General features: G+C 30.7%; 1 non-coding gene across 1 annotated transcript; it reads left to right on the forward strand.

Moving 5' to 3' along the window:
* The first annotated feature begins 2626 nt into the window (after nt 1-2626).
* Trnas-cga (transfer RNA serine (anticodon CGA)) lies at nt 2627-2708 on the forward strand. Its single transcript has one exon. It is a non-coding gene; the product is annotated as a tRNA-Ser (tRNA).
* The last annotated feature ends 9022 nt before the right edge of the window (nt 2709-11730 follow it).

Genomic DNA, 11730 nt, shown 5'->3' on the forward strand with positions numbered 1-11730 from the left:
CTTTTTATGTAAAATTAAATTTTGTTAACATCATTAAGAGCTTATGATCTAACGCAAGTTCATTACCACAAACTAGAAAACAAGATCCATTTGTCCCATACATTGTATGCAGATAATTCATTCTTCAATTCTCTTATCGTTCGATACATTTTGACAGTGGCACTCGTTTTTCGCAAATCGCAAAAAAAAGGCAAAGTCAAGACTCCTTTATGACATTCTCTTCTAAATCCCTTTTGAAGAGGCTCCCATAAGATCACAATCTTGTCTCTTCAAATAAAGAAACTTCAAATTGATCCTCACATTCCGCCAGACGACCGACACGACGATATTGCCGACGGCCATTTGGAGGATCATCATGCGGTCATCAAATGTTGTCGTCGATAATATTGCAGCGTTGTTGGCTGTCGCCGCGATCGTTAAGTTCATCATTGCCGCAACAAGATATAAAACTGAAACCTTAATACAACTTATCGATAAGGAGAACCGCCGCCGCGCCGCTCATTTGATATGAGGATGACCGTTTGCTGGCTTAATGTGGTCCCGGTTCACGGACCCGCCTTTCTATCGAATATTTGCCGACCATCATCGATCGTCTGCGGGACTGCGGACTTCAATTAAAAATCCAACAATGAGATACATTGTTGCGAGCTTCCTTCCTTATAGTCTCTGGAAGCAGTCTGCTCGTCGTGTCGTCGTAATCCAGCTACAATGTCTCATAAGACTTTTCTTCCAGCTGAATGAAAACCGATGAGGAGTATAAACGAGTCCACACAACCGAATTGGCCAGGTTGTTGTTAAAATTTCATTCGACACCTCGAAATCATCATAAGGAATTCTTTTGGCGTACTTAAGATAAGTCAACGTGTTTGACACGATAACTGGTCAAGCAACAATTTTTGTCTTCTTCTTAACCATCTCGCATCAAAGCCAGACCAACTGATGGACTAGAAAGGAGGTACTATCTATTAGAACGACTATGCTATGTGTTCCGGTTAACCAATTAACAACAATGTAGAAGAAAAAGTGCAACTTTGCTGCGATACAAGAATAATTAAAAAAATTAACTTTGAAAAGAAGCATAGGTACGAGATAAATAGGCAAGAGTGTTGACTCGATTATTGAGAGTCGAAAAATAAAATATTAGACAGGTTCGCTGAAGATGCAAATTAATATGCAAAACAAGTCTCCTAATCGTAATAAAAAGTTCTATCTTGAGATTAATAAATTTTAATTTTTGTCTGCATCAAAAACTTTGTAATCAACCGAAGTGTAGTAGAACAGTCATTCAATGAGATAATTTTTGCAGTAAACAACTTTAAAAAAAATAAATTGCACGACTGGGGTCGCACGTACTTGCTCTTATGCTTAAAGTAACTATAATGTTAAAGCTTTTCATTCAAGAAATTTAAAATTTGATATTTTGAAGAAATTTCATAAGTAGGTAGTATAAAAAAATTAAATCTGTTTTTATAATTAATTAAACTCCGTTTTAAATTATCTTAAAAAAAATAAAAAATATGCCATTTTATTTCTTGTATAAAAAGGTATTTTTAGAAAAAAATTTTCGAAAATTGTAGGAGCCGTTTTTTAAAAAAATAATTTTTTATATATACAAATTTTTTAACATTTTTCAAAAAAAAAGTTGGTATGCCATTTTGAAGAAATAATTAATTTACTAAATTTCAAAATTTTTCATTGATTCGTTTTCAAAAAATTGATTTTTCAAAAAAAAATTTTGAAATATTTTTAAAAAAACCAAAAATGCGTTTTTTGAAAATTTTCTAAAATTTTAATATTATCTTTACTTACACACTTTTGTATAAAAATTTTCATTTAAATCGGGTTAATGTTGTACGAGATATTCAGAAACGAAAAAAAACCGTTCTATGACAGGTACCGTTAATAACTATACAAAAAATATTTTTTTTATTTAAAAAGTTGGCTCTTATGTGTAGTACTACACACAAAAATTTTAATCAAAATCGTTAGAGCCGTTTTTGAAAAAATTAACTTTTCTATTTCCGTTATATGGCAGGTACCGTTAGTTTTGGTCATAAAAAAAAAATTCAATTTTCCCTCTAGGGAATCACCAAAAACTGCTAACCACCAAGTTTGAAGAAAATCACTTCACTCGTTTAGGCTGCAGCTCCAGATAGAGACAGACACACAGACAGACAGACAGACAGACAGACAGACAGAATTGCCGGACCCACTTTTTTGGCATTCTCCATCATCGTAATGTCATGTAAAATTGTTATCTCGAGTTCGATTTTTTTTACGAATCCTAAACTTGCCCTATAGTACCTATATCGCAAGCAAAAACCTAATAAAAACGGATGTATTACTATTTTCAGCTTTTAATGTGCATGTTCGATGAACACCTCCATGTTTTTAACACTTATTATTCCAGTTGGAAACCATTAATACTTTAGTCATGTGTTTGATACTTATCACTCACACTAATGTTGTTATTAATTAATAATTACAAATTTAAAAAAAAAATTAATTTCTTATTAAAATAACATTATCTATTGATCTTTGTTTTTCAAACTAACAGCATTCTCTAAAGAACCTTTAATCATAAAGGTCTAATCAATTAAAACTCAATAAACTTCAATGTTTACAAGCAGTCGTGGCCGAGTGGTTAAGGCGTCTGACTCGAAATCAGATTCCCTCTGGGAGCGTAGGTTCGAATCCTACCGGCTGCGGTAGTTTTTTTTTTTAAGAACAGTTGAGTTTTAAAAATATCATTAAAATTGTTTTATGATTCATTTATGCATTGTACATAAAATGTTTTTAGTTATATGGAAAATTTAATAATGAATCAGAAAAGTTAGAATTAAAATGCATAACTAGGTTTTTTCTATTATGGTTATTTTTTTTTTATTTATAAAAATATAAAAATAAATTTAATTTTAAAGAAAAAGTAAAAAAAGTAAAACAAAATATTAGATTTGTTAAAAAAATATTTTTAGTTTTACTTTATCAAAATTATTATTAAAATTTTATTTGTGTAGGTATATTTAAAAATAAAATGTAAACATTTTAAAATATTTAAAAATTTATGATATTCTGTTCCGAAAAAGGAAAAATAAAATTCTGAAAAATAAAATTCGGTAGAAAAAAAGTGTTTTTGTTGTAGTCTCGGGTACCATCGAGCAAAAATTTGTCTTATATAATTAACTGTACATCTTTGTCATCTCATGCACATAAAAAAAATTTCCACATATTTCCACCTTTTTTTTAATGGCGTTTTTTAGTCTCGAGGTATTTTTTGGTAAAATTGGCGTTTGTTGCTTAAAAACTACTTATTTTCAAATTTTTGTTTTCTTTAACCTGAAATATTAACAAAATTTAAAAATTTCATGTAAAAATTAATAATATGAATTAAATAAAATTGAAAAAAAAAAAATTATTTATTTATTTTTTTTTTTAACTAACCCGAAAATTTTTTTCAGTGTGACTTTTTAATACATTATAAGTTATAAAACAATACTTAAGGCCAATTCCAATAAGAAAAACATTAAAAATATTTTTTACCGGATTTTGAGGTCGAATACTCCTCTGTGCAACTTTACTTGCAACGTCACACATACTTGCTCTTATGAGGACAGTTGCTAAGTATATAAAAGCTTAATTAAACTTCATTAAAGATTAGTTTTATTCTAATTTTTATCATTAATTTTATAAGAAATGTAAAAAAAAGTATTAATTTTTTATTTTCAAACTACGGAAACACCATATAAATGTTTTTTCTTTTTTTAAATTAGTAAATATGCCTTTTAATTTGTTAACAAAGAAATGAAATTGTCTCTTGACTGTTGGAGTCATTATGTTTAAAAATAATTTTAAATTTATGTTTAAGAAAAAATTTATATTCCGTTTTCAAGAAATCACAGAATTTACACAAACAAAATTATTGTTTAGATTTTTTTCTTATTTTTTAAATCAAAGCTGTTTAAACGTGTTTGCACAAATTTTTTGGCAAAAATTAATACAGCGGTTTTTGAAAAATCATGAAAAAGATTTTGTTGCAGGTACCGTTATTAACTTTCACTACTTAGTCAGGGATTCAATTAGAGAGAACTTATAGGGTCACTGTGGTGTATGTGTAACTTTTTTTTAATTGTTGTAAAATTGTGAAGGCAAGTTCTTCTATTCTTGAGTAATTAATCAGACTAAATAGCCTTTAATCTGTGATCAATCAAAAATTTAAATGGTTGGTCATTCATTGTACTAAAACAAAAATGTCAGCATTAGTCTTTCTTTTTTAAAATTTACTTCAGTTTTAAAATTAAAGTTAATGATAGATTTATTGGTCCACCTAGTATTGGTTTTAATGAAATAAAAAAAAGTCACAGTTATACTGGACTAACTGCTAATTTATATAAAAATGAAAATCAGTCAGTTACATTGCATTAGTTTCATTGGGTGAAGCTCTAAAAAAAAACATTTAAATAAAATCTATAGGTATGAAATTCTTTGAAGTCAGGTTTAAACTGCTTCAAAAGGAAAAATTGCAATAAATTGGTCAAGACTTCGACTGAAATTATAGATCCAATTATTATAATCTACTAAAGACTATTTAATCCATGGTCTAGAACTAATCCAGTAAAATAAATTAAAGCTACATAACTTTATGACTGATATATTTCATTGACTGCAACACTTTCTTCCTTGATTGTAAGCAATTATTTTGTTTCCAATAAACAAACTAAAACATGTTTTTCTATTTTTTTTTTTGCAATCTCAAGTCTCGTATTACCCCCATTCCAAACCTGCATCTTCTCGGGATGGATTTATAGCTGAAAAAATTTCAAAATTCCTTCCTGTTTATCTAATCCTCAAACCTCTTCATCTTCCCCATTGACATTCATATATATTTCTTTTTTTCAATCTACTCCTGTCTCTTTAACAAGTCCTCTACAATGACACATTCAAAATTATTAAGATGCCATAAAGGCCACGATAAAATATTCAAATTTCAATTAAAACAGACTCTTGCTCCTCTGGAGAGTTAACTGCAAGTCTCATGGGGCAAAAGCAAATAATAATCTGAGAGCTGCCGTGCCATTCCAATTGGACCCGTTCCTGATAATAATTTTTGTGTGTATAAAAAAAAGTTGTTACCACAGTTCGCTGGCCGTATCTATACATCGTTCATAGCCACAGAAAAACACAGAGAACCAGGAGTCACTAATAATAACATATCGCATGCATGGATTTATTAATATTGATTAATTGATGTATCATCCTCACGTGAAATGATGCAGTTGAAGCAGAAGCTGGAAGCAGAAGCATCATTGGAAACGACGACGACCAAGAAGACCAGGTTCAAGCAACCCCAACCCAACTCCTGCATCATTGAACAAGAGTGGCTCTTATGTTTTTGTAATTAATGATCGATTTAATCGTCAGTTAACAGAAAAGCAAACATGAGCGCGATGTTGGCTTTGACTTTCCAGAGTTCTCATATTATGGCCACAAAAAAAAAAAAAAAAAAATAAAATAAAGTGAAGATGCATTTAATCCACGTCAGGATGTGTGATTGTTAAAAGAAAAAAAAAAAAAAAACTTCAAGCTAAATGGAGCATAAGAAATAAGTGGAGGGCAACATTGAAGGATATATGAAGCACATGTGTGTTATTCTATGCGAGAGATCCTTTAAAACCTTTTGCCGTAATTTCACTCTTTTTTGAAGCTCCTCTAGAGTCTACAACAGAGAGAGCGAAATCATCATTCATTCTAACAAAATCCTTGTGAATGTTGGAGGGCAAACGAACAGAAAAAAAAATGTATATCTCTATAACAAGTGCCAAGAGGATACGAAGATGGAATATCCTTTTTTTTCAACTCTTCCCTTTTCAAAATGTGGTTTTACAATGTATTCCTTGTTCGCACAGATACCTACTCTTTTTTTTCCTGGTCCTGCCTGCCCCCACGTGGCATGTGCGCAATTATGTGTACAATGTACACAAAAATGCATAATGCGAGAGTAAGGACGAGAGGACGATGAGTTGAGGATGAGCTTCACCAGCCAGCAGGATAAGCCAGCAGCCGAAGGACCACATTTACCCCGTTCCCTTTTTTTTTTGTTTTTGTTAGTTTTATACACTTGAGGCAAAAGACGAGAGAGAAAGAGGGTTCTATATAGATTATCAAAAGCCAAAGAACATACACCCTGGTGGAGGACGATGTAATATTTTATCGACAAAAAAGTCCTTTTTTACGAGTTAACAGCCATTCATGTTGCATACTATAGAATGGGCCAGGATATAATGTTACGCGATGGACATTAATACTAGGTGGAGTAGAGTATTTTTGTATGTGTTGTATAATGTACACAGTGAAAAAGAAGGTGTATATAGAGAATGGGATAGACCAGGGACCAGGAGCAGAAACAGGACCATCATCAGCAAGCATGTAAGTTTCGACAATTTATCAATGTTGCACAGAGCACTTTTGGTTGCAGTAGTAGAATGGGATGCAATAAAAAACCAAATTAGGTGTAGGTATACCCAACGCTAATAGATAGAAAGAGATAGTTGAAGAAGAGAGAAAAAGAGAGATAGAGAGAGAGAGAGTAAAGTTCAACCCCAAAATGTATAATGCTGGTCTATAACTTTTGATCGTCCGTTGTTGAGCACCAAATTCGTAATCAAATTTATTATTACGTACACTGAAAGAAATAGCCAAACTTCTTAGAGCATTTTTACACTGTCATATTAATAGGGCAAACTTGACTTTTTCAGATGAAAAAATTAAGAAGAAATAAATTTTCTTAGCTGATATATTTCTCAATTATTTTTAGAGTGGGGATTTAATTCTCAAATATACATAAGAAACACAAACAACATTTGAGTTGAAAATATGTAGGTAACTTAAAAAACTTAATAGTAGCCAATTACCATAAATATAATATTCGTTTATTGTTTTAAATTTAAACTTATTATTTTTTTTCTAGAGTTCCCCCAAATTCTTGGGTTACTATAAAAGTTTTAAACAATTTTGTAAGATAACGTTAAAAAATACTTTTGAACCATAATTCCAGAAATTTGAAAATTAAAAATCTAGATGTCGGTTTTCCTTTAGCTGAAATCATTTTTTATATCTCAACCTTCCCTTTTATTTACTTTTGTGTTGCTCCTATGTTACAATCTTAGCATTTCTAAACATAAACGCTTCCAATGGTCAAAAATTTGTTTATTTACCTACTCAAGAATTGAACAATTTGCATTTTCAAAAAAAAAATTACGCATACACCATAGTGACCGCCTACAAGTTCATTTAAATTAAACCGCTGACTATGTTGTGAATAAGTTGATTTTTTTTTGGTGTTTACTGACTATCAAAATTATTTAGTTGTTGAATCAAAATATTATGTTAGGTATATCGAAAAAAGTTATCTCGTTCTAACCAGGGAGACATGCACTATCTCCAAAAAAAAAAATCTCAATCGGATAAAATCTCCAGAAAATTTTTGACCCCATGAATAAAATCTCCAATAGGAAAGGCACCCAATCGACAAAATAAGATCTCCAAAAAATAATTTTCTCCCCCACTTTCCCCAAAACACCAAAAACCTCCAAATATCAAAAACAAAAATCAAAGTAAATCAGAACTAAACACGACACTTTTAAGATCAAAAAAGGTTCCTCTATGAAAACGCAACATAAAAATAAAAAAAATTAATGTAAACAACCGTGATTTAAACCTTCATTATTTGACTAATTATTCGTGTGCATAAACCATCAAGTTGAACTAAGCATAAGGTTTGAGGTTAGTTATTATAGTTAGTTATAAATATGAGTGAAAATAGGTCTTTCCAAAATTAAGATACAAAACTTGCGCATCTAAAATTTTTGAGATTTTCTCTCGGAGATTTTTTTTTTTTTGAGATTTTTTCCTGTGAATTTTGTCTTTACCCAGGTTTGTTTTGGGGATTTCGGCTTTGGGGATAAGGCGTAAAAATAAACGGTGAAAATTCGAGGGGATTTTTATTTACTTACATTAACATCATCATTTCGTTAAAAACTACAGTTTGTCTTATAAAAATAATTTAAAACTTTAAATTGAAGACAACTTAACCGCTGTTATTATAGTCCTTATAATAAAATTTGCTAAAAATTTATGAGTTTATGATGTAAGGATTTATGAAAGAATACATTTAATTTAAGCTGATAAGAAATGTAACAAAAATATTAAATTTGTTTTTAATTACAAAAATATATTTTAACTGATTTTGATCCCCAAACGAAGTACCAATGCTATTAAGTTTCTTGTACAGAAAACAAATTTTTAGATAAAAATTGTATGGTTCGTTGAAAAAAATGATTTTCCATTTAAAGGAATTTATTAACAGACAAATAAAATCAAAATTACAAAACTTTATTGATAAAAAAATTTTTTTGCAAAAAATTAAAACTGTTCTATGACAATAATAGTTTATAACGATCCAAAAAATATTTTCATTTATTCGATAGTTCTAAAACATAATAATGGAATAAATATTAAATATAATAGAGTAAAATTAAAATTTTAAAGATTGATTTGACTGCGGCTTCAGTGCGGGGCGGTCAATTTTTAGGAAAATCCCCTTTACCAATCTGAAAATTTCTTTTTTTTTTCCAAAAACCATTTCATTTTTTCCTTTGGTAAATTTTTAAATTTTTATAGAATTTATTTTACTTTCAGTTTTGAAATGGGGAAAGGCTATGTATATATTCAGCGTCGCATCGGCTATGGTTCGATGGAATTCAATTTTTATAAACAGCGGGTTGCTAAATATTCTTTTATTTGATAATTTTTCGCCTTTCATTCTGTTATTCATTCAATCAGTTCAGCGTTATTTGGCTACTCTCCAGAGGGGTTTTTGGAATTAATTTTTTTGGACAAAAAATAACGGTACTATACCGATTTTAGTAAAGTTGCAATTGCTCAAAAACGGCTTAAACGATTTTCTTTAAAAATTCATATGTTAGTTTTAAGCTAAGGTCTATATTTCAATGAAAAAAATTTTTTTGGAAAATCATTATTAACGGTACCTGCCATAGAACCGTTTTTTTTTTCAAATCCGATTATCTCCGAAACCGCTTATTCGATTTCAACGAAACTTTTTGTGAAGAAGCATTTATATAATTTAAAATATAAGCCAAAAATAAAATTTTGAAAAAAATAATTTTTGGATTTAAAAAAAAATTTTAAAATTTCGAAAACGGGACATTCAATTTTTTTTAAATTTTGTGTTTAGATGTTGATCAGTGATTTCTACAAAATGGCATACCAATTTTATTTTAAAACTTTTTTTTCAAGAAATTATTTATAAAAAAATTAGTTTTTTAAAAAACGGCTCTAACGATTTTTAAAATTTTTGTTTGTAAAAATGCATCTTAATATATCAATCAAAACTGCATACTTGTTTTGGAGGGCAATTTGATTTCAGATTTTATATTATTTTTTTAAAAACTGAATTTTATTTTTTTTTATTTTTTTTTTTTTCTGTAGGTACCCACCCATATAGTAGGTACCTACATTTTCTAAATTTCTAGATAAAAAGTCTTAAAAATTTAAGCAACTTGAACTGTAAGAGCAAGTTCGTGCGACTCAGTCGTGCATTTTATTTTTAATTCGAATATGATCGACTTACAAGCAAAATTTTCCAACTGCAAAAACTACAGAAAATTCGGTCAGTTTTTTTCCTAAATTTGCTTGTACATGAAGTCAGATTACCAAAAATTTTAACTGGCTCCTCCATTCTTCTAGGCATAGTAATAAAAGGCTCTGTTGTTATGTTATTTCCTCCTCATACAATTCTGATTTTTAATGTAGACCGTCCGTAAATTTAAGGCTGCATACGCTCAATACCTGAGTACGTATGTACAAACCTTCAAATTTCTCACAATATTTTTCTCTGTACACCAACTTAAAATTGTGTAATGATTCGACAAGTGAACACATAAAACCAAACCCACAAAATCCACCACCCTCCCGTTTACTAAAAAATATATAAAAAAAAGATAGAATTGAAAAATATAAACGAAAAACCCCCCATCATTCTATACCCAAAAATTGCATACAAACACCCAAAAAAATGTGAGTGCGGGGCACATCAACAGAATGGTGGAACCCTTTTTTTTAAAGGGTGCCACAATACGCAGTGTTAACTCTGTTTGCTTCGTACCAACGTCAATGTGTATATGCAAAACCCAAAAAAAACAAAAATCTTTATCAGTTGGGTATGAGTGAGTGAGTACTGAGTAGCCTTAGCGCCACCAACATCCTCATCATCATTGCGGGGTAACAATATTAACATGAAGCGAGTGCACCCAAAATGCAAGAACTCTCTCTACAATGCCACCCTTAACTTGATGCCATTATACGTACGATGGGTGGAAGAGGCAGCAGTAATGTAAACCTCCATCCCACTCAGCATTGGGTTGAGGTAGGTGACCAAAAAACCCAGTGCAAATAACAAGGACGAAAGAAGAGTGAGCCATCAGGGCAAAAACATAAAAATACAAAAAAAAAATAGAATCCTGACACTCCCGACCTCCTCGCCCGAAAACAATTCGACCACAATGAACCATCGCATTATCACAAACACACACATACGGCCACACGCATTACACGCACACATTTACATCACACAATCTCATCACTAGCAGCGTCATGACCATAATCACTAGATGGTGTCGTTGGTCTGAGTTAAAGCACTCCCCCTCTTTCCCTTTTCCCTTCTCAATCCTCATCGATCCTTCTCCCTTTATTGACGGGTGGTCGTTGTCGTCGTCGTTCGTTGTCGTACAGGTCCATATCCGGACTCTATGTGCATTCCGCATCACTTACACTAAAAGTTTCAACGAGGGTATAAGAGGGTGAAAAAAAGCTTAACTTTGATGTAGCTTTTAATCGATGGCTGCACGGGACGACAACGCCATGGCATCGGCCTCCCGCCTTGTCTTCCCGCATAAAAAAGTTCATGCTATCAAGTGCGCATGACCCGTACGCAAAAAATGGAATACCAAAAGTTTTTTGTTTTGGTTACGATTTGCAAAAAGTATAAAAAGCATATTGCAGAGCTATACGCGTGCAAACGTAAGTTTTTGGCTGACAGAAATCAAGTGACTACAAGAAAAAAAAAACATACTGATAAACTAGATTACTGTGATGAACATGATTCATGACTTACATTGGCTCTCTGAAGGAAATAATTGGAACCAACTTACTGCTCAAAACACCTGTCTTTGAATGTATTCGAACGTAAAATATACATACATCAAAATTACATTTTGACGGAAAACTCTTCTATCACACCTTCCAAACTATCTATCGTAATTTGACAAGCTAGGATTAGGATTTCCGCTTAAAATAAGTGGAATCCGCTTAAATGTTATTAAATTTAAGATGAACTTCATTTTTATTTTAATAGAAATTTTTATCTTAAAAAAAACCGACAGAAAATGTAAAGGTTCCATCAATTCTATTCTAAGATTTTCTTATAAAAATGAAATCATTTAAAATTAATGTGGAAATCGTTTTAATATTTTGTAGTTTTTAACAAATTACCTTGTAAAACTTTAAAATCGAAATAAATCGAATAAAAATAAGCGGATATTCATCTTAAATTAAGTAGATTTAATTTAAATAAGCACATTCAAGAAATTAAAAAGATAATTCGACTTAATTTACGACGGAAGTCATTTTGGCAAAAAAAAATCCCTTTAATTTAAT

Source organism: Episyrphus balteatus, chromosome 4, assembly GCF_945859705.1.
Source record: "Episyrphus balteatus chromosome 4, idEpiBalt1.1, whole genome shotgun sequence".
NCBI lineage: Eukaryota > Metazoa > Arthropoda > Insecta > Diptera > Syrphidae > Episyrphus > Episyrphus balteatus.